Source organism: Panthera leo, chromosome D3 (assembly GCF_018350215.1).
Source record: "Panthera leo isolate Ple1 chromosome D3, P.leo_Ple1_pat1.1, whole genome shotgun sequence".
Lineage (NCBI taxonomy): Eukaryota > Metazoa > Chordata > Mammalia > Carnivora > Felidae > Panthera > Panthera leo.
In genome coordinates this window covers 72,535,526-72,560,626 of record NC_056690.1, presented here as the reverse complement: position 1 = coordinate 72,560,626, position 25,101 = coordinate 72,535,526, and the positions used below count along the sequence as shown (strand labels likewise).

Genomic DNA, 25,101 nt, shown 5'->3' with positions numbered 1-25,101 from the left:
GAAATAAAAGATGGGTTGAAAGTCATACCCACATCTAGGAAAGTCAATCTACTAACCCTCAGTGTCCTTGGAGTCACTGGGAGTTTTATCCTTTAGGGACTCTGAAACAGAGTCCACAGATTCAGAGATATCAGGCACAGAAGAGAGTACAGATGAGGGCAAGGGTTATTAAGTCGAAGAGAATAAGTCTTCTTTCATCATCTGTGTTCAATACAATGACAACCAGATGTATTTTGCCCAGGCAAATACCAAGTAATAATTCTCTAGAGAAAATTGTAAGTTTGGCCCTAGAGAAAACAGTAGCCAGGTTTCTAATTAATGCCCCAATAATGAGGCTCCCACTTAATCCACTCATGCACTTTGGAATCAGCTTTTTAGTACATATTTCATTTTAATGTTAACCAACATTGTAAGACTACAAGACATTTTGTTTTAAAAAGCTTTTAGTATAAAATAGGAAAAAATACAATCAAGCCCCAGAACCTGCTTGGGATTCTCTCTATCTCTCTCTGTGCCTCCTTGTTTGTGCACTCTCTCTCTCTCCCTCTGTCAAAATAAATACATACACTTAAAAAAAAAAAACACAATATTATGGTCCTTGAAGGAGACAACATTATGCTTAGAGTAGAAAAAGTATCCCCAAAACTGTCATTAATATTTAGATAATCTAAGATAAGATATTACATCTGTGAAAGGAATAGAAATACAGGAAAAATGAAAGATTTTTTAAAAATATTATGACATTTATAGTTTGGTTTAACCAGTTAAATATTCAATAAATTATCTGAAAGATGCATGGAAAGAAATCTTCTAAAATTCCGGGGGCGGGGGGAAGATGATCATAGAAAGATGATCATAGAAATTTGGGGGAAAAAAGATAAGAAATTGGAAGTTTAGTCTATAATTTCCAATATCCAACTAATAAGATGAAATAATGAAAATAAAAAAAAAAAATAGAAGGCAGAAAATTAGCAAGGAACCAAAACAAAAACCAGAATTCCTTCCTGCAGTAAAAACCTTGCAGAACTGGAAGATTTGAGACTTTAGTCTGAAAGGGATTATGGATTTTCTGACATAATACATGAACAAGAACTACATTAAGGTACATTACTGTGAAATACTAGAGCCTCCTGGGGGAGAGAGGATAGGAAAGCTTCCAGAATGGAAGAAAGAAAGCAAGTCACATAAAAAGTAAAAATGGTAAGGAGAAAGATTTCTCAACAACATTCAAAGTTAGAAAACAATAGAAGAGTTCTTATAAAATTCTATTCCTAAAGTATTTTAAACCTATAATTCCAAGGCTATACAAATGTTATCAAGCATAAGGAAGAATAACTCAAGTATAAGAATATATGCTTATATAAGTATAGGGATGTTTCAGAAATACATGGTTTCAAAGACATCTCTCCATATTCCCTTTATCAGGAGTCTAATGAGGGTAAATTTCAGGAAAAGAAGAGTGCAAACTGAGAGAAAAAGATTTGAAATCCAAGAAACAGAGATTCCAAAACAGAAAAAAAAAATGGAATTCTCAGAAATATGATAAGGAAAAATTGAAAAGATTTAAGATTATACAAGGTGAGACACAAATCCAAAAGAGCACATACTATATAATTCCACTTAGATGAAGTCCAAGAAGAGTCAAAATGGGTTTATAGTAAAAGAAAGCAGTCTAGCAGTTGCCTACAGCAGTTGTACTGGGGAACTGATTGGCTATGGAAAGAGGGAGACTTTTTGGTGTGATGGGAACATTCTGCATCTTCCTTTCACATTTGTTACATGGGTAGATAAAATTGTCAAAATGTATTGCTAAGGTTTGAATTGGGCCCCCACTTGAAATTCACATGCTGAAATACTAATTCCCAGTACCTCAGAATGTGAGTGTTTTGGAGGTAGGGGGTTTGAAGAAATCAAAAGGTTAAATGAGGTCATCAGTGTGGGACCTAATCCAGTATGACTGGTGTCACTCTGAGAAAAGGAAATACGGAGACACAGAAGAAGTCCATGTGAAGATGGTGGAGGAAGGGAGCCATTTGCAAGTTAAGGAGAGAGGACTCAGAAGAAACAAGCTTGCTGACACCTTGATCTTGGACTCCAGCCTCCAGAACTGTGAGAAAGCAACTATCTGTGGTTCATTTAGGTTTCCTCCTCTGTGGTGTTTGCTGTGGCAGCCCTAGTGAAATAATACAACCAGAGAAGTAAACACTGAAGATTTGTGCATTTCACGTTAATTAATTACGCCTCAGGGAAGAAGAGAAGAAGGATCACAATGAAAATGCAGAGGAGGAGAAGGAAGAGTAGGAGGAGAAAAGCAGGAAGATGATTGGGCGTAGGGCTGGAGTGTACCAGAGTGCTAACTCCTGACCTAGGAATAAATCAGTAGGTGATACCTAAACCTGTGAATTAAAACTAAGGAATTAAAGGACAGCTACCTAAGCACAATTGCTGAAAAACATTAAGGTAAATTCCAGAAAAGAAAGGATAGTGAAAAGCGATGAACAGGGGAGTCTGGAGGGAGTAGGAACTCCCTCCAGTTCCTCCAGGTTGGGGAGGAAGAGTCTTGGTTTTAGTTATACACCTATTTGGAAAATGAATGTGCATATAACACTACCATGAACATTTAAATCAATTAAAAAAAATTTTTTTTAATCTTTATTTATTTGTGAGAGAGAGAGACAGAGTGTGAACAGGGGAGGGGCAGAGAGAGAGGGAGACACAGAATCCGAAGCAGGCTCCAGGCTCTGAGCGGTCAACACAGAGCCTGACATGGGGCTTGAACCCACGGACCCCAAGATCATGACCTGTGCCACAGTCAGAGTCGGACGTTTAACTGACTGAGCCACCCAGGTGCCCCTTAAATTAATTTTTAAAAATAAACATACAAAATTGTTCTTTTGAGGTGGTAGAAATAAACAACTGTCAGAAAGAGGCCAGGCACAAAGTCACAGAATGGATTTCCCGACTCCTCCAGCCCCCTACAACCCCAGGGCAACTTTGATACTGTTTCAATCATGTGGAAATGCAGCAGAGGTGTGGCAATATATTCTCCAGGGAGACCCCAGTCTGAGCCTCTTCTTTTAGATCACTACAGATTAGCTATTGCTCTACAAATAAGTGTCTTTGTAAAAGGATTTAAAAAATTGGGTAAAGTCAGTTACTTGCTAAACATTTTTAACATGTCAATGACATGCAAACTACAGTCAGTTCTCATCATTTGAGGCAGCAGCCATGTTCTATAAAGTTGCCACAAACACTGAATTTGCAAATATTGTAACATTGCTCTTGGGGAAAATGCAGGTGCAGGTTCTTATGAGCCTTTCATTACAACATTTTTGTCAACTTGTCAATATATAACCTTGTTTTATGTGTGTTTCTGTTTAAAGACATCCTATTTATTATTATTGTTGATACATTAACATTGAACTTATGGCCAATAGCACTGTAACTCATGCCAGAATGAAGTTTATCTAACACATGTATTTTCTCCCTAAGGCACATCACAGCCTCTTGGAATAAGCGATACTAAACAGCACTTCAGCATTACAGTTGGAGAGCATTTCAAATACCAAACTCACAGACAGAAAGCAAAAATAAACAAATGCCCATCCCCCCCCCCCAAAGTGGCACTTATTTGACCACAAAAAGAACACTTGGTTACAATATGAGAACTGAAACAAAAAGACAGAGTGTCTCCTTGTTCAACCTCAGCTGAGAATGTGTGCCTCATCTGTTTCATGGTCGTAGGTGTAACTGTAAAGGCAACGGGGGTATTGATTTGGGGTTACAAATACATTTTAGCAGGTAGGTGAATCTGCAAATACAGACTCTCAAAATAATAAAGATCAACTGTAACTATATAATAAGCACATTTTAATAATTTTAGAGGAACTTAGCTAAATAGAATTATTTAGAATAATCAGAATCTGATTATTTAAGTCAGAATATATCTGAAAGTGTACAGCACTACTAAGATTATTTATTTCACCCTCATTACCCTTTAAATGTGACAAACTAAATGCCACTCTTAAAAATATTTCTTAACACTATTTTTTTCCTTACTATAGACGTACCAATGGTCTAAGCACCTATGAGTTATGGTTTTTTATCCACACAATGACTCTATGAATTCAAGTCTATTGTTACAATTTTTGTACAACCATGTAAATTAGGACACAGATGGTTAAGTACCTTAAACTGATGGAGCCATCAAGTGATAGAGGCAGCATTTGAACCGAGATTATATAACTTTGAAGTTGGCATTCTTTACTATTTAATACAGCCTCCCATGAGAGTTCAAGAGGCTGAGACTAATTCATTCAGTGATAATTCACTCAAAATAGATTAGCTGCACCTCTGCTGTGTAGAAAGCACCATCTTTAGGACTATGGAAATACCCAGATAAGTCATGGTATATCCATTCTGGCTGAGGAAATTAGACACAAAAACTCATAATGAAAACACAAAGTGTCAAATGCTAAAAGAGGTAGTCCCAGAAAATAGAATGGAATATAATAGACAGAGAGATTAATTCTATTTTACATGGTCAAGACTTCAAATATGAGTAGAACTTTACCTAGGGGATAGAAAAGGCATTTAAAATAAAGAGGATATCAAAAGCAAGCTCAATTTATCATGACAATGTATAGCACCTTCACCTGGGACAAATAGGAACAAATGGGACATATAGGACAATGTAATGGTAAGGTAGATTGGAAAAAAGTTAAAAGTCTTTTGGGACATGCAAAGGAGACATGTTAGATCAATACACTCATTTAAGGCATTTGGCTAATTCTTTGGGAGACAAACTAATAAATAAAATAGTAATATAATGTCCTTGGACCTCAAAGAATGCATAGCCTTAAATACACATACACTCACCTACTCCTTCTCTCCACTCCACACACATACATGCACATATGTGGATGTGTTCTTTACTCTCAAGTATCTTAGAAACTAGCAAAGAAAACTGGATTTGATGAATAGTTATACCTTATATTTATATTCCACAATTATCTTATTTTTATTTTTCAATACTTCAAGATAGCCATGAAAGATGTTATTACCATTTTACAAGTTTACCAAAGAGGAAATTGAGGCACAGAGTTAAGTGATTGGCAGAAGTCATCTCATACTATCACAGAAAGATTATCTAATGTTTGAGCCTAATGTTTTTTTATTATTTTATGCTAAAATAATCATAGAACTTATACCTGGCAATTCTACTCAAAGTGTCCTACAAAACATTCTCGAAAGGAATAAAAACTGAATTTAAATAATTAATTTTTAATACACCCAATCAGCCTTCCCATAAGTAGCCCTTGGCAAATCACGAAGGGTTATTTTCTAAGGTCTACAAGCTTGTTTTTTTTTTTTTTTTTTTTTTTAATTTTTTTAATGTTTATTTATTTTTGAGACAGAGAGAGACAGCATGAACGGGGGAGGGTCAGAGAGAGAGGGAGACACAGAATCTGAAACAGGCTCCAGGCTCTGAGCCGTCAGCACAGAGCCCGACGCGGGGCTCGAACTCACGGACCGTGAGATCATGACCTGAGCCGAAGTCGGACACTTAACCGACTGAGCCACCCAGGCGCCCCTACAAGCTTGTTTTTTAAAGTCAAAAGTAAATTCAAATAGAAAACAAAAATACAAATGAAGACATTAAACTTTGACCAAGAGGTAGAACCTTATGTTTTCCAGTTAGTGCTTTGCCTTGTCTTTGACGAGTGACCTCTCGTAAGTCTAATAAATGACTCTAATCTTAATGCACATATTGAGAAATGGAGAATAATTGTGCTTAGTATGTCTACCAGATGATTGTAAATCACGTGTTAAGCCTGGAAAACTTAATTATACTAATGATTACATGAGCAATATTTAGTTTTTGACAGATAATAATTTTTCTTGATCACATTTGAGGATTTTCAGTGATCGTATAAATTATTCCCACATAGCCAATACCTTACTATCAATGTCTAACAGCAATTAATTAATAGAATCAGTTATACACTCTACATGCCAGGAGGCAAACCCCCTCAATGGTTATCATTCATCTTTGGAAGTAATTTCATCATTTGTATTCATCCTCATATATGGGCAGCGGCTAAGTTTATTAGCATCTTTTATGCTTTCTCATCGATTTCAAGCAAACACCAGCAGATGGCTAATGGTTCTGGTCGTCAAATTCTTTCCTTGTAGGTTCTGCAGACATGGCTAGATGTCCCAAATTATATTGGTTTGGGAAGTTAATTGAAAGTGTTCAGTAAATTTTTCTAATTCTATGGCATAATGTATCTTATTTTCTGTATGAGACCTGTTCTGTCAGTGCTTAGCAGCTTAGACTTCATTGGCCATCCCCCCACAAAGCCACCAAAAGCTATCACTGTTAGGGAACATTCTTGTACCTAGTCTTCATGGGTAAGCCTAGTAATTATTTTTATTAAAAATACTTAACACATGACCTTCGACTTTTGAAAAATCAATTCTAGTAGCTGTGACTTGACTTTTGGTTCTTTCATTACTTGAGAGGTTGAAATTAATCCTTTTCAAGCTGTTGAAGTGTTCTATCTTGAATCAAGGATTAATTTAACTTTTTTTCCCCCAGTTTTGAAATAAAAGAAGAACTGTAAAATTTGGCTTCCTCAAATCCTTCCATCTCCTCTTTGATTATCATAAAAATGAATTAGTTTTCAAGTCAGCACGGTGGGAGCAGTTAGGTTTAGTGATCGAAAAGAAAAGATCTTCCTGGCCATTATTTTCTAACTTTTTTGAGATAACCCTGTTGAGTTTGTTGATGTGGTATTCTCCTTTTGATGGGCTCCATTAATTCATTTCTTTATTTTTCCTTTACTCTAGCATATGAGTAGTAAATAACAAAACAGAAAACAAAACCTGGTAAGTCCATCACCCCAAATTTTTCTCAGAAGCCACATTTCACAAGCTTCTATTTTTAAGTCCACATATCCCACTGTACAGTGACATTTTGCTTTACTCTCGATAGAGTGGACTGCCGAGAAAGACAAGCCCCATTCCAAACATGGTCAGTGGCTGTAGAATGAGCCTTTTTTTTTTTTAAGTGGTTTCATCTGGATAGCATTCCCATAGAAGGGAATTAAAGGGCACCATTTGAAAGAAGGTCCTAGCAGGAAAGAAGAATGCTTTGGCCAGCACAGCAGGAATCTAAGGATCTTGAAACTTACTTGAATATAAGTTTTGAACTCTGCTCCTTATTTCTGTTCTGTACTTCTGGTAACTTGTTGAATCTCACATGAACTTGCTTGAAGAATGAAGTATGCTTTCAGTACTCATGACACCCTGTGACTTTTCATGAGAGTACCCATAGGCATTTTTAAAGAATCTCTTTTTATTGTATCCCTCATCTTACTTACATTCCCTTATTTACATTCTCTCTGCTACTGCTGTAATTCAGACCTTAATTTACCATTGCCCAGAATATTGCCACAGCTAACCGATTGATACCCACGCCTCCAGGTACTACCCTTCTCACACCCAACCCATATCAGTTACCTTCCTTATCAGTGAGTGGGACATTTAAGTTCTCTGCCTTGGTTTGCTCATCTGCAATATGGGAGGTACCTACCTCAAAAGGATTGTGGTGTGGATTAAAGGAGAGGAAGGGAACTTTCTTGAACTTCAAGGGAGGGAAGGAGTAAAGAGAAAAAGAGTGAGGCAAGAGGGTCAAGAGATTAAGAGATGGAGAGGGAGAGAATAAAGGAAAAAGTAAACAAGGGTCAGAGAGAAAGAAGCAAGACCCCATACAGCAGCAATGCTCAACAACTTTTCTTCTACACATCAGGAGGAGCACTGAGAGATAAATTACCTAGTAACACCTTTTAAACTCCTTTTCTTCGATGAATACTTACCGAGCAATTTACTCTGTAGATTACTATTGACATTTCTTGTTGTAGCCTATAGACCCTTCTGGCATGGGTGGTAAAGAAGAGACGTTGGAATACAATGGAGACTAGAGGAATGTGAAAAAATGAAGAAATTCTGGGACACCTGGGTGGCTCAGTTGGTTCAGCATCCGACTCTTGATTTAGGCTCAGATCATGGTCCCAGGGTGTGAGATTGAGCCCCACATTGGGCTCCATGCTGAGCCTGCTTGGGATTCTCTCTCTCCCTCTCCTTCTGCCCCTCCCTAGCTCATGCTATCTTACTCTCAAAGTAAACACATGAACTTAAAAAAAAGTGAAGAAATGCTATAAATACTTTTGTAGGTAGATTTGACAGGACACAGTGATTTGTTGAATGTCACACATAAGGAAGGAAAAGTCATCAATATTGACTCTCAGGTTTCTGGAAAAAGCAACTTGGTAGATGATAATACATTTTCTGGGATAAGGCTGTCTGAAAAACAATCTACTTTCAAAAGAAAAAAAAAAGTTTACTGGACCTGCCAGTAGTATCAATAAATGACACTTCACAGAGGATGCAGAACTAAAGGCTACCCATATTAATAATATTCCAGTTAATGTTGGGAAGGGTATTTTCTAATTTTATCATTTAGAATAAATGATACTGGGAAGGGTATTTTCTAATTTTATCATTTAGAATAAATGATACCTCAATAATATCAAAATTATACAATAACAAAATTTAATGATTAAATTTGATATTTATCTAAATACTTGGTAAATATTTCATTGGTGCTGAAATAAACTAAATTGAATTTTGAACTGGAATAGAACTTAATTCACTAATTCAACAGTATTTAAAATTTTATTATGTGTATAATTGTGTGGACAATTTCCAAAAAAGTGTTGCCTTTTTCTGAACCACTTTATGGGATTTTAAGGGACTAACCAAGTATGGATTTGATAAAATGTTGATAAAATATTAGTAAGTGCTATATATATTTTTCCTGCAGATATATACTATTCCTGCAGATTTGACATGTTTTTTACTTCACTATCATAAATATGCAATCTCTTGTGATAAGTGAAGTCAGAAAGCTGGATAGCATACTAAAATTGGCATTCTTCAGTTCATGTAGGCAGCTATTATCCAAAATGACATAAAGCCATATTTGCAAATAACTTTGTGTGACACATTTCCAGAGTGAAGTCTGTTAGTACCACTCAGGTCTAAGTTACACATTTGTGCAATAATAAAAGTATGTTTATATACAAATTGAAAAATACTTGACTTTAAATAAAATTTTGTGTCCTAAATTCAGGTAAGAAACATTGCTTTGTTTTATTTAAAAATGATGAAATCTAGCCTGTTGTGATCTTGTTTAACGACTTTGAAATAATACAAAGGTTTCCACATCAATAGGTTAGTTTAGTTGTAAAATAGTGTTCCTTTGATCTCTGTCCTGGTGGCCCCTAGGTCCTCATAGTGCCAGTGGGAGTCCTACCTGGAGATTAAACCCTACTTATGGCTACTCTGGAAAAATCCCCTTCCTGGTTATGTTGTGCTAAGCCACATTGGGACAATTTCTCAGGTTGCTCAACTTCAAATCATATACTGCAAACCCACCTTGATTTGGGTCTTAGTTTTAGTGACTGGGTTTCTCTGATGAGAATGCTGCCATGCATCTTGTTCAATGTTGTTTTACCTTGGTAATCTGCCTAGTTCTTCCAAAACGCCCAAGACTGAGTCCTCCAGGAGCTCCTATCTCCTTGGTGAATCTGAGGCTGGCAGACTTCCCTGACAATAGTTACTCACCTTTCTGAATCTCTGCATTACCTGCTTTCACATTCTGAACTCCCCAAACCTACTTGGTCTCCTGATTTACCACCTGAAAATCCTTGTCAGCCCTTTCTGACTCCACCCACTAGGTACAGCGGCTCTCTACCACTCTGGATACTATGACTAGTCTTCCTGAAGGAACATCCCTCATCACCTTCCTCACTCCTGATTGAGGGGAACAGCCCTCCTGATATTGGCTCTGAATTCCACACCCATTCATCCCACATCACTGTCTTTTTCAGGTGTAGACAGTGAGCACATATGAGATTAAAAAAAAAAAAACACACACACAGTGAGAAATGGCATCTGGAATATGCTCTATTTATTATATGCACATTTTTATATTTCTTGGAGTAAACTGGGCTAAATTTAATTTGATGCTGGGAAATTGACATGCCACCACTTTCCCTGCTCCTGTAATCAAATTCTAAGAGCTCAACCTTGACAATTCCAAGGAAAAAAGGGGAAACTAATCCCTTACCTAACTCACTTCAGTTTAGTAGCATAGGGGAATTGAACCAGTAAATTAAGGTCAAATAGGTTTCCAAACCTACACTGTAAGAACATCAATCCATCACTGTCCATAAAGACATAGGGCATCCCATGTATACCATTAACTGGGCAGTCTGTTAAGTTAGTACTTTGCATACTTTCAAAGCAATATTTAAAAAATATTTCTGTGTAATTTAAAGATGAGGCTCAAAATTCTATCAGGAGGAAATGGGACAATAGTTGAGTGTGGTCCATAGCTTTTCCAGTGGTGTCCCCAACTCAACTGTGGCTCCTAATTTGCATATGTATGCTACACAGTAAATACTAGTCATCTATTTAAGAATTAACTCTAAATGTTAAATAAATTTAAATCCTAGGCACAGGTAGATGGAAATATACTTTGGACTGCCTTAATTCTTTTTTTTTAATGTTTATTTGTTTTTGAGAGGCAGAGACAGAGCATGAGCAGGGGAGGGACAGACGGAGACACAGAATCCAAGTGGGCTTCAGGCTCTGATCTGTCAGCACAGAGCCTGACGCAGGTATCAAACCCACAAACCATGAGATCAACTTGATCATGAGATCAAGTTGGACGCTTAACTGACTGATCCACCTAGGCACCCTTGGGACCTCCTTAATTCTTATAGCCTCTGCTTAAAAAATCTTACTGGATGTTCTGTCTAGCATGCAGTTCTGAATTGTTTAGAGAAAGATAGAATAGTATTTTCCAAATAAAAGATATTCAGTAGGTATAAGATGGATGACAGAAAGCATCTCAGCTTTTCATTAATTTGCTAAGTGATGTTAGAAACCATTGAGGTAGTTGTATCAATCGTACATCACAAGACCATCTCTTTCTCTCACCTTGTTGAGAGATAACCAGTTAGTTTAGAAACATAAAAACACTGTAAAACACAAAGTTCTACTCTTTTGTATTTTATTTTATTTTACTTTATTTTATTTTCATTTTAGAATTGTTAGTGGTAATAGTGGTAGTAGCATGTATGTCTGTTTTGAAAACACAAAAGGACATTGAAAACTGAAGAAAGGTCTCAAAAAGTATAGTTATCAGGTCACTTTGACCTCATATGATTGTGTATTGAAGACATAAAAATATATAAATGAATGAATGATCCTCATTGAGGTAGGTTATCTTCATAAACACTTCATCTGATCACAACTAGATTACATTTCCCTGGAAAACAAATTTCTTTGCCACTCAAACACCATTCAGTGCAATGTGCAAAGAGGTGGTTTTGTTATGGTAGATTTTACCATATTCTGTTGAGTGGGGCATAGAAACGATGCTTTCTCTGTTGATTATGGAAACCCTGTTGGAGTTGATTCTCAGGTATGTAACTATGCGTGGCCTCTATTATGGGAAGAAATGGAAGAAAAATCAATTAATTTTTCCTGCTAGCCAGGCTTTCTTGGCTAACTATATAAAATTAACTGAATACTCCTAAATCAACCAGGAAAATCACTCCCTAATACAGACTACAGTTCATACTACTGGGAATAAAAAAAAGAAAGGGAGAACTGGTATGTATCTGGCTTTTTTTTTTTTTTTTTTTGTAAACCCCTGGATTTAAAATAGCATTTTTTTCACGTGATAATTTGCTATGCATAGCCTAGTAGCCAGGCCTATTTTATTCTAGGTCCTAGAAACTGGGAATGTAATTTCTAGGAGGTATTCACATTTGACAAAATTCCATTACGATAAAGCAATTTGGTTGTTCCCTGGAGTTCATGATAAAGCGATCTTAGGAGTAATACATTTCAGAATTTGTCAGTATCAATAGACTTTATTCTCCAGTACCCAAGTCATTCCCTGGAAGTAAGCCGGATGTTTAGGGAGGCTCATTAACTCTTTCAGATCACTAGGTCCTTTCTCAGACTATTCATTTCTACTAAATAAAACTACTAAAAGCAATGTAATAGCTTTGATGCAGGAACTGGAGTTAGGAAAGCCAGAACACAAATACATCAGCAGAGTTATATGTAAAATTATACCCTTCAAAGGCACAAGAAAATAGACCAATATATAATTTAAGGCAGAAAATACAGTGTCCACTTATTTCCCATTTCTTTTGTTTGTTTTAGAACATGGAAACCAAGATACTCTTTAAGCAGTAAGGTGAATGGCCTAACTACAGACTAATTGATTTCACCAGATATTTAAGCAATTGAGGCAAAGAGATAAGAGTTTAAATATTTATTTATACCATATGAATTTTTTTAAAGTCTATTTATTTATTTTAAGAGAAAGAGAGAGACAGCACATGAGCATGGGGGAGAGGCAGGGAGAGAGAGGGCAAGAGAGAGAGAAAATCTTAAGCAGGCTCCACCCTGTCAGCACAGAGTCCTACGTGGGGCTCGATCCCACAAATCGTGAGATCATGACCTGTGCCGAAATCAATAGTCGGGAGCTCAACTGATTGAGCCACCCAGGCACCCTGAAAATTTTTTCACATATGGGATAAAATGTATTTATCAAGAATAACCAGTAGGAGGGTGCCTGGGTAGCTCAGTCGGTTAAAGTGTCCGACTTCTGCTCAGGTCATGATCTTGCAGTTTGTGAGTTCCAGCCCCACATTGGGCTCTGCGCTGATGGCTGAGTGACTGAAGCCTGCTTTGGATTCTGTGTCTCCCCTACTCGTGCTCTGTTTCTCTCTCTCTCTCAAAAATAAATATACATTAAAAAAAAAAAAAAAAGAAGAAGAAGAATGACCAGTAGGAACTCAGAGAATTCCAGTAGGGCACTCATGTTAAAATGATCATGATACACCAATAGGTCTCCTAAAAAATGAAATATTAGTTTAAGGGTGGTACAATGGTCAATAAAAGAATAAAAACCAAAATTTTTACAATACTATATACTAAAAATTGTTTTAGAGTGATAAGACCAGAGGCTTTAAAATTATTGTCACAAAACAATTTCTAATGTTTGGTAGAAGAAATATGATTACACATGAATCTCATCCTATACAGAACAATGCCCTTTTTTGCTTTAATGTACATCAAAATTTAAGCATGTCCAATATTTAGGTATAAACATATACGCCTGGATCTATATTAAATAAGGGAACATGTTGCTATGAAACAATTTTCTCAAAAAAAATGCAGATGTGGCTATTTAACAGAGGCATATCTTCAAGCAAACTGTCAAATTAAGCCCTAAGTAATTAATCTCTGAAACCAGCAGGCTTTCAATCTCAGAGCAGTCATCTCAAAGACATGACTTACCATGTAATTACACGGGACATTACAATGTATTTATGAGGTCATTTGTTACAATGTACAGTAATTACAGAGTACTTACATAGCTATTTATGTCTCATAAAATGAAGTGAGACTAAATATTTTAATTGTGTTGGAGAAATAAGGGAAAATATTTGAGTTCCAAATGTCAGGTGAGATTATAGGTCAGATTCACATAACTCATATTAACAGCTGGCTGCTTCCAGAATCACAAGTGTTTTGTGGTATTCTCTTACTGGAAATGAAGGTTTGAGAAATATTCCTTCTATGAATGAGTAAGTGGAATTGTTCTCAAATTCAATGCTCAGGTAATGCCAGAAGACCGACCAATAACATAACTTACTATTTATACTTTACATCCAAACCATAAATGTACAGATGTCAACAGAATAGTTGGATTAAAAACAATGTCATATACAACGTGTTAATAAATGATACATCACACAACTAGACAGAGTGATAACACAGCAGTTCTCAGGTTTTCTATTTCTATTACCTTGAATGAGAATGGTATTTGTACCGATTTTCACGCATCCTTAAATATGCAGTAAAATTTCAAAGTTGTGTTTTTTTCCAAGTTTCAGCCCTTATCCCAGACTTTACTTGGAAATTCATTTTTAGCCTAATAAGTGAATTATGGCAGCAGACAGAAGAGGATGCTGTGCTTGTCTCATCTCAAACATTGACATCATGAATAAGAGCTCAGTGGTCGCATTACTACATTGCTGCTTTAAAAAAAAAATTAAAATTAAAAATCTTTTTGGACTGCTAATGATCTGTTCTGTTTGGATTAATGCCCAAGGAAAATCTTGCCATTATTTACATGCATTTCTTTATTAGTTTATTCAACAAACATCCCGAATGCCTGCTATGTTCCAGGTGTGGTGTTATAACAGAGTCATATTCACTTAAAACACTTTCCTTGAAGAGCATGATCCTTTCTAGCGACAGAGTCTATGATGCTGTTAGTGGATTGGCCTTCCTAAGTCTATTAAGCATAATGACATATGCTCTCCTTCTGGGAAAATAAATTCTGGCTTTATATTCAGAGTTTATGCCTTTAAATTAGAATGGTCATTATTTGATGAATCATGAAGTGCAAACAATATTGCTCTGCCTTTGCTTATTCTTGCTAAGCTTCCTCCATTCACATGACTCAATGCAAGTACAAAATAATGTTTAATTATGATGGTATAGACAAAATGTTCTTTTCCAAGCTTTAGCCTGTCTTGTGAACTTCAACAATCATTTTTCAAAAGGAATAAATGACAAATCTTTTTTGGTCATGCAGATATCATAACTACTAAATTGTTATAAATATGTGAGCTAATTAATTCCCGTAAAGACTGATCAGCAGGTTGACAGTGATACCAACTGGAGCCTCCTGGCAAAACAGGGATTCCATCAGTGTTTGATGACTGTTACATTCCTATATAATGGTCCCCAAATTTGCCAAATTCAGATACTCAGGGCCCACAGAACCATCTGCAGAATGCTGCCTGTTAATATGCAAATGAACCAATTAAAATTTACAGACTTATTCAACAGCCAGTCAGGTCAATTCTGATCAACTGTACCAATTTTATTTATACATGCAGAAAGAACAGGTCCATTGCTCACCAAAGTTCCAAGAAGCTACTCAGAGTAGTTAGGAACATAATCTCAACAACTCATTCTAAGAACAAGAAGAGATAGTTTACTTTTGAAAAAAAAATCATGAGTAACTATCAATACTTCAATCAGTATTTCAATTAGATATGCAATCATTATGTGTCTAATTGATTAACAATTAGCAGCACCTGTAGTTGGCTACAATTTTAATTACTGATTACACTATGGCTGATTACTGAAAATGATATCTGCATGAGCACCACTGGGTTATAAAGAAAAGAATAAAACAATTCCAGAATAATTAGTCTATTAAAAATGAGATTAAAACCAGTTCAATAAAATATTTAAAAAAATTTTTATTTTAAGCAATGTTAACAGATTTTCCTTAAATTATACAACATGGAGAAAAGCTAACCAGTGATTTTTTAAAGGTAACTAATCTGCCATTTCCTTGGAAGATGTGGAAGTAATATAGAATAAACCATTGTCTATCAGAACAAGAAGCCTGAGAAAGAAGATCCTAAATAACAATAGATAACAATAGAGCCCCATTTCTAATCTGTTTTTTTAAATATTCACCTTTTAGAAATGGAAAAGTATGTTGATCCTTTGTCACAAATGTGACAGACCCTTCAACAATCATCTTCAAAAGAGATCTTGGACTGGATCTTTGTTTTTTAGACACATAAAAACCTAAATAATTATTTCGAAAAGATTTTTAAGAGGAGAAAGTCATTTTTAAAAATTTTTTTTAACGTTTATTTATTTTTGAGACAGAGAGAGACATAGCATGAACAGGGGAGGGGCAGAGAGAGAGGGAAACACAGAATCTGAAACAGGCTCCAGGCTCTCAGCTGTCAGCACAGAGCCAGACGCGGGGCTCAAACTCACGGACCTTGAGATCATGACCTGAGCTGAAGTCGGACGCTCAACCGACCAAGCCACCCAGGCGCCCCAAGAAAGTCATTTTTTAACTAAGATACCTTAAAACTAAGTTATAGCTGCAAACATTCTGGTGTGCAAACCACCATGAGTTTTAAAGTTTATTTACTTATTGTGAGAGAGAGTGTGCACATAAACATGGGGGAGGGGCAGAAAGACAGGGAGAAAGAAAGAATCCCAGGCAGGCTCTGCACTGTCAGCACAGAGCCCAAGTCAGGGCTTGAACTCACAAACCATGAGATCATGACCTGAGCGGCAGTCAGATGCTTCACCAACTGAGACACACAGATGCCCCTACCATTTTTGGTATAAATGAAATATTTGTGCAAATGACTGTTTTAAACATACGGAGTTTGATATTTATTTCCTTTTTGAAGCTCTATTATAAAATGTTTCAAGCAAATACAACATCAGAATAGTATAAAATATCATTTCTCAATCACCAGGATGGCTATGATCAAAAAGACAGATAATAACAATATTGGTCAGGATGCGGAGAAATTAGAATCTTCATTCAGTGCTGATAGGGATGTAAACTTGTGCGGCTTCCTTGAAAAATACTCTGTCAGTTCCTCAAAAGGCTAAGTGTAGAATTAACTATGACTCAGCAATTTTTTTCTAGGTATTCTCCAGAAAAATGAAAACATACAATCACAGAAAAACGCATGCACAAATGTTCATAGAAGAATTATTTGTATGGTGAAAAACAGAAGTAGAAACAACCCAACATCTGATAAATGGATAAACAAAATGTGGCATATTCACACAATGGAATATTATTTGACGATAGGAAGCAATGAAGTATTGATAGATGCTACAACATGGATGGACCATGAAAACATTACCCTAATTGAAAGAAGCCACTCACAAGAGACCACATGGTGTATAATATAATTCCATTTGTATGAAATGTGCATTATAGAGACAAAAATTAGATTAGAGATTGCCTAAATCTGATGGAAAAAGGGGATAGGAGGGAAATGAGGAGTGACTGCTAAAGCACAGAGGATATCTACCAAGTCCTCTGGACTGAGATTGTAGTTAAAGAAGTCCTATAAAGTGCAGAAATGCACTACATGTGTGGGTCTCACTGTAAGTGAGAAGTACGTTCCAGAAGGACCTGAATACAATCTGTTTTTCTCCTGCATCACTGATACAATGCCCTGTACATTTGGTATTCACAAATGTTTGCAGATGGCAATGGTAAAAGACTGGAGTAAATTCGGCTTCCACAAGGAGGAAGTTTACAAGAGCAATTGAGTCACACTCCATTGCTTTTCAAGTGCTTCTTCTGAGGACATTTAGAAAGTAAGGTATGATTAGGGGCTAACTCATCTGCAGAGAGCTCAGTTGGCTAAGAGCTCTAATAAAGCCCATGTGAAATTTGTTAAGGCTCCAATCCAAATCCTTTTAAAAACGGTTCTTGTATAACAAAACTAGATGCCAAAACATGGTTCCAGACGACACAGGGTGTTCTTTAGGGGGTGGAGGTTGCTGAGCTATTGCATATAAGTGAATGGATGGTTGAATTAGGCATGAAGTTTATGAAAGGTCTCATAAAAATCTTTTATATAGCTTTTATTTACTTAAGCCCCCCAAATTCAATGAGAACATATGTACTATTTTCATGGACTATGTACTTTTTCTGATACTGATCATCACAGTTCTGAGTTTCTATGTATTTATTTGATTAATGTCTTTTTTTTCCTGAGAACTTAAGTTCATAAACTTTTCTGCTGTTTCTTACCCTAGGATCCTTGGTGCCAACCATAATGTCTAAAACTTAGAATGCATTCAATAAATAGTTGTTGAATTAATTAATAAACAAGTATTTTAAAGGACTTAGTTCCTCATTTAGTCAAATTTCATTTCAAGTCATAGTAGTTATGCTGGGTGCTGATGAAGCAGGGCACACCATAATTAGCGTTGGCAAACTCATAGTGGAGTTAATGAAAAGTTAATTTAAGTAAATGCCAAACAAGTAACAATCATGGCATATATATATATATATATATATATATATATATATATATATATATATACATACATAGGCATTGAATTACACACGATTGTAATACTGGCCCATGGTTTAATTTTCCTTTTCAATTTCTGTGTCTCAGTATAAAGGAAGAAGTCTAGGGGAACAACAGAAGAAGCATAACCAAAAAGTTACCTTTGGACATTCTACTCTTAATTTTTTTTATCTTCACTTACTATCTTTTCTTTGTTTTCAAAATTACATTGAAATATATGAAATATTACGAAAATATCTTTAAAATAACATGGATCAAATTAGCAATTTCTTTCTAAAGCAATCTCTTAAATGAAGAGACTGAGTCTGAAATGAAAGAACAAATGAGGGGTGCCTGGGTGGCTCAGTTGGTTGAGCGTCCGACTTCAGCTCAGGTCACGATCTCGTGGTCTATGAGTTCGAGCCCCGCATTGGGCTCTGGGCTGATGGCTCAGAGCCTGGAGCCTACTTCCGATTCTGTGTCTCCCTCCCTCTCTGCCCCTCCCCTGTTCATGCTCTGTCTCTCTCTGTCTCAAAAATAAATAAATGTTAAAAAAAAATTAAAAAAAAAAAAGAAAGAACAAATGAAAGACAGAAAGACAGACAGAAAAGAAAAGAAAAAGAAAGAAAGAAAGAAAGAAAGAAAGAAAGAAAGAAAGAAAGAAAGAAAAAGTTCTTTTTTCTTCCCTGGAGTAAATCAGAATTCACTTGTCAGTAACCAAGCAGATGGCAACTTCATCTTCTCTGTCCCACTTTATCATGTTATAGGCAACCTACAGCTAAACATCTCTACCCTTTGAACTCACGTTTTACCTTATTCATGAATTGTGGCTGAACTCTTCTTTTCTTTTTGCTGTGAGTTTTATGATTCATATGAAATATTGAAATGCTTGGACAAAACTATTTCCCCACTCGTAAGTTGCCTGCAGTTCAGTTGTAAAAACATTCACTGTGCAATAATTAGGTCAGCGCTGATTTGCTGATTTCTTCTTTTATGTCTCCTACTCTTTTGTTTATTAGCAAGTTATGTAAAGATCATGGGAGATAGCCACTGAATATTCTGGAAAAGGTAACCCAGGAGAAGTCACCAGACAACATTCTTCACACATCGATTTTCTTTTTTTAGAATTAATGACTAGGGTCATTCAGTGCAGGCCTTTCAATTTTGTCCTCAGTAGCATTGTTTAATTAGACGTCTTTTTCGCTCCCTGCACAAATTCAATAACATGAGGCTAAGTATTATCATCTGTGATCTTATATCTTAATTTCGAGATGAAAATAGAGTCCCTATTTTGTTGTTTCTCACTTTAAAGACAGAAATATTTTTTAAAAATTCGTCTGAAAGTGGGGAATAGCAGGAAGGGTGTGAGATGTTAACACGCAGAAATGATTAACTTCTAATGTCCCACACTTATATAACACTTTAGTACCATAATAAATTTAAAAGATATTAAATAGCTTTTCCTATTCAGTTTCCTTTATTGCAGATATTTTGCAAATGAGGATACAGAAGCAAAGTTACTCTTGGTTTGTTGGGTGTGAATTATAAAAGTCATTAACTTTCTAGATCTCTAAGAAACTTTGTAAAATTCTTGCCTCTTTAATGTGTGCTATCTTATCTGGGGCAGATGTTATAAGGGATAAGAGAGGAGATGCCATTCGGGTTATTGGTTCTACTCATCAGGTGCTCTTGTTTAAGTAACAGTGAGGTAGAGAGAGGACAGCATGAAGTCAACGGGGCCTGTGTTTTAATTACTACCGATTACTGACACTTTACCAGCCATGTGACACAACTGTGCTTTATCTTTGTTTTGTAAGTGGGATATGTAAGCACGCACACAAAAACAAACAGAAATCATAATCTAAGAAAAAAATCATAATCTAACAGGATGCCTGTTAGAATTCATACATGAAATGCTTATCAAAATGAGCCGTGTCATACATCGAAAAGAGCCATCTCTTCCCTGAAGTTATCTGTGTCCCCAAAAAGACTGGCAAAAAGAAATGGAGCCAACTCTCTAAACTGAGAGCATTTGTTTTCATTTTGAAAGTGTTTTGTCCAGGGGCGCCTAGGTGACTCAGATGTTAAGCGTCCAACTCTTGATTTCAGCTCAGGTCATGATCTCATGGTTTGTGAGATTGAGCCTGACATCAGGCTCTGTGTTGACAGCGTGGAGCCTGCTTGGGATTCTCTCTCTCTCCCTCTCTACCCCATCCCCTGCTTGTGCTCTCTTATTCTGAGAGAGAGCATGAGCAAGGGAGGGGCAGAGAGAGAGGGAGACACAGAATCTGAAGCAGGTTGCAAATTCTGGGCTGTTAGCTCAGAGTCCAACACAGAGCTCGAATCTACAAACCTCAAGATCATGACCTGAGCTGAAGTCAGATGCAACTGAGCCACCCAGGTGCCCCAATAAATAAACTTAAAAGAATAGAAAAGAAGAGAAGAGAAAAGTAAAGAAAAGGAAAAAAAAGGAAAGAGTTTTGTCCAAATTACACTTCTCCAACTTCTCTTTATTCAACACCAACCAGTTGTGCACAACTGTTCAGAGTTCTGTTTTGGACTTTTAATTAACTGTCCGTGTGTAATAATCAGATATAAAGCTTGCTAAGAATTCTACTATACCTGCCAGCCATGTGAGTTCCAGAAGCAGACTGGGAAATTGGCTTTCTGACCAAAAAAAAAGCCCTCTTAGGTAGTGTTTGCTAATTTCTGTGGGCTAATACTTCTACCGTGGCCCATTTCAAGCTGGCAATGGTTTCACGATCACCTTAAATATTCAAATTCTTGAATATTTAACTAGTTGGCTCTGTGAGGCAGTCCCAGCTGGCTCCAACACATATCAAAAAGGAATATTATGCCAGGTGTCAACAAATAGCCACAGGTCCACAAGTCCAAATGGGACAAGCGTGCATGGAAGACTACTCTAAAACCTAATGCAAAGTCCTTGGGGACAAAGTCTTTGTCTGAGACAAAGTTTTTTTTAATCTCCTCTATTACTTAGCAATCAAGAAGTATTTACAGATATAGAGGGACTGAGACTCAGATCACCACATGATATTTTAATCTTAATTTCTATTAAAAATCAGAAAGAATGATAGGGCTATTAAATTTAGAGCAAAGTCATAAATACAACCTTAATCGTAGCCCTAGTTTATTGGTCCTCAAAAACGACGAAGATCTTTATAAATACATATAAATATTTAACATCATATAATGAAATAGTTGATCTCTTAGGTTAAGCCATATGAAATGGCAAATAATCAATTTTTTTCTGACCTAAAAATGGTGATTTCATATAGTTCATATGAATACAATAGTTTTTATTCTTAATCTAGTCCAACTTTTTTCAGGTTTTGATTAAGAAAATAGAGGCTTCAGGGACATTTTAGGTGTTTTAGCTGAGATGTCTTGGAAATTTTTCGTAATGGCAACATTATGAACCAAAATAATCAAGTTTGTTCAGTTTTTTTCAACAGGTTAACTTATATTGATTTTGAGAGAAAGAAAAAAAATATCTCATACCAGAGGACATCTGTAAAAGATGAAGGCACTTGTGCTAAAAGCTTGGTAATAACATAAATAAAATAGGGGAGGTTCATAAAAAATGAGCAAAATTCCTGGTAAGTCCAGAGCATGCCCCAATGTTCATCCTACTCAAAACTCTTCACAAAGAAATTTAAATCAGATGGATATTCGAAGGTTCGAGGCTAGGAAGAAGATTTGGTATTGCAATGTGAAATGACCCTCTTTGCAACTTTATGAATATTTTTTGAGCAGGGGGAGGGGCAGAGAAAAAGAGAGAATTTTAAGCAGGCTCCACACTCAGCATGGAGCCCAATGTGGGCTTTGAACTCTAGACCCTGGGACCATGACCTGAACAGAAATAAAGAGCTGGACACTTAACCAACTGAGCCACCCAGGCACCCCTAACATTTTATTTTCTCGATATACTGTTCTAAAACAAGCAAACAAACAAACAACAAAACCCATAAAAATCTCTGAAATGTAAACAGTAATGAGACTCTAGGCTATCATAAAATAAATCCAATACTGGGAAAACAAAAACAAATATTGAATCTGAATGCTTGCAGAAAAGAAAAATAGCACTTTGTATATGACTAGATTGCATCTCCTGTGATGGAACTTCTAGGTTTCATATTCATTCATCAACAATCAAGGCCAGTGTCATGAAGAGATTAATCCACAAGCTTGTAAAATAGCCTAGATTTGAATTTCAGATTTAACACTCAACAGCTGGGAGTTCTTGGGTGCAAGTTATTTACCCTCTCTGTCCCTCACTTCCCCCATCTGCACAACGGGAATAGCAACACCAGCTTCGTCATGCGAGGATCAAAGGGGCAGCAGATGTAAAGCATTTATGAGTACCCTAACCCAAGTGCTGTGTAAGGCTAAACATCGAGTCAAAAAGTGAGTTCTCAACACAAGACAGTGAAAGTAATTATGTTAAGAAATGAGAGAGTCACAGGCACCATGAGATCAGGTCACGATCTCATGGTTGATGAGCTCGAGCCCCACGTCGGGCTCTGGGCTGACAGCTCAGAGCCTGGATCCTGCTTCAGATTCTGTGTCTCCCTCTCTCTCTGCCCTTCGTCCATTCACGCTCTGTCTCTCTGTGTCTCTCAAAGACAAATAAACGTTAAAAAATAAAATAAAAAAAAGAAAAAGAAATGAGACAGTCACATCACTAGGCAATTTTTTTTTCTTTTAATCTAGAAGGACTTTTGAAAGCTAACAACAGATTTAAAGGTGAGGGAGTGGAAGGACCACAGAAAGCCAGGAAAGAGAACTTGCTTAAGCTCTACCATATCCATACAGAAACAGTAAATATTAATCCTGTCAACTAAAGGAATTAACACAGGCCTTTATAATAAAGTCTGTTATTGCACAGAATAGATAGAGACATTATGGTGCATTGAATTATTATTTTGCCCATCTAAGAATCATGTAGAAACTTTGTATGGCAGTGTTACCTCACAAAGTGAATATTAGTTCCAAACTGAATGAAAGTTTTTCTCTCTAGGTAAAGGAAAATTCCAGTCTTTTCATGAAAATGAGACCAGTACACATTCCCACATCTTGGGCCCATATAAGTCCCAAGTACGTCAGTGAAAGAGCCATGAGATGAATTATTCAGATGGTTTATATAAATAATGTCAAATATCTGCAAGTTTGTACTTTTGCTCATATCTTAAGAATCATATACACACTATTTGTCCAGTCACGTGACTGTGCATATTTTTAAATTTTTGTTATTTATTGAGATCAACATACTTAAAAGAAAGGCATGTTATTCTCTGTTCTTCTTTAAAAGAAAAAGAAAAAAACAAAATTCCTGTTGCAGTTCCAGTTATTTATCTAAGTGCAGGATATCTAACTGGAAAGAAAAAAAAAGACATAGTCCCCATTATTTCTCAAAAGAAGCAAAAAAATATTACAGCCAGGATCCTGGAATATGCCATTCTCTCTCTCTGAATGCCTCTGTGGGACCTTTTCAGCAGCAGAAAATTGCCATCACATGGACTATCATAGCTGGTGGCTTTACAAATGTGTGGAGTAACCCGGAGTCCCACTGGCTATAAATATGCCAGCATGGCCGCTGATGTGCTCGGGGAGCAGAGGCCCTGTGGAGCTGAGGTTTCCTGTAGAGTGAGGGCCATCCTTCTTCAGATGATCAAAGGATCACCTGGGCAGTCCATTGGAAAAGAGAAGATTTCACTGGGAAACTAGCTCCCTGATTTGCTGCTCCACAGTGTCATCTAGATTGCAAAGAGGGGAGCTGGGGGCAGGGAAACAATTCTTTAACATCTCTGTCAGAAATTGAATGAGACAAACCCATTCCACAAGATTTTCTAATTTTGTCAAAATTATATCTGCTGTCAAGTCAACTATTGGAATGTTGAAGCAGTAGTAAAATTGACAGTGTTGGATGAATTCTCAGGTCGTGTGCACACTTGGCAAGCAAATGTGGGGAGTGAACAGAATAACAAGCAACCCGGGATCATCCTCATTCAACCCGAAGACAAAGTAAAGGAACAGTGTGAGATTAGTGAGTGAGCTGACTAGCTAGGAGTCTCACTCTGTAGGAGATGTAGGCCACCAGGCATCCAGCAGTTGCTTGGCAAATAGTCTTAGGATTCTATTCTTGCCTATGGCATCTGCTGACATTTAAGGTGGAGAGGAAGGTTTTTGGTGCCTTGAGCTATTATCTCTAGTTAAATACACCTGGTAAAATAATGCTCTACCTAGAATTTCCAGGGCTCCCAACAGTCAATTCAAATAGGATACACTATGAAGCCAAATCCACTCAAAGTACATCAAATACAGGGCCCAAAGCCCCAAAAGACTGACTGGTGTTGACTCTACGGCTACCTGTACCCCTCAGATTTCATGTTTACCTTCATTTCCCAGCTCTTTAAGACAGATAAACCTTGGGGCGCCTGGGTGGCTCAGTCGGTTGAGCGTCCAACTTCCCGCTCAGGTCATAATCTCACGGTTCGTGAGTTCCAGCCCCGCGTCGGGCTCTGAGCTGACAGCTTAGAGCCTGGAGCCCGCTTCCAATTCTGTGTCTCCTTCTCTCTCTGCCCCTGACCCACTCGCATTCTGTCTCTGTCTCTCTCAAAATTAATAAACATTAAAAAAATTAAAAAAAAAAAGACAGATAAATCTTGATTAGCTCTTGCTTTAAAGGAAAATCACAAATCTGTGCACCTCATTTCCACTCTAACCATCTATGGACCTACTAGAAATGCTAAAATAACTTACAAAATTTAGAAAGAAGCAGGAAATACTAATTTGGGGAAATTAAAATTAATTTTGTATGTGTGTTGAAAGTACTATATTTCTTTGTTTATATGTTCAAAGTAGGCTGCATGCATTTAGATTGCCACATTCTAATTATCTTAGTATATGACTGCCCTTTCTTCATTGCCTCTTCTTTTTCTAGCACTGATGAAGTTGGGTTTGGTCTTAGGTCCTGTATTCCTATCAGTCACCTCTGTAGGTGCCTATTTTTAAATCAATTCACATGGTTTCAGCTATCACCAACAAT

General features: G+C 36.7%; 1 protein-coding gene across 1 annotated transcript in view; it reads right to left on the bottom strand.

Annotated features, from left to right (window-relative positions):
• Positions 1-25,101, bottom strand: part of DCC (DCC netrin 1 receptor) — a 766,352-nt gene that overhangs the window by 198,244 nt on the left and 543,007 nt on the right. The window lies entirely within an intron of this gene.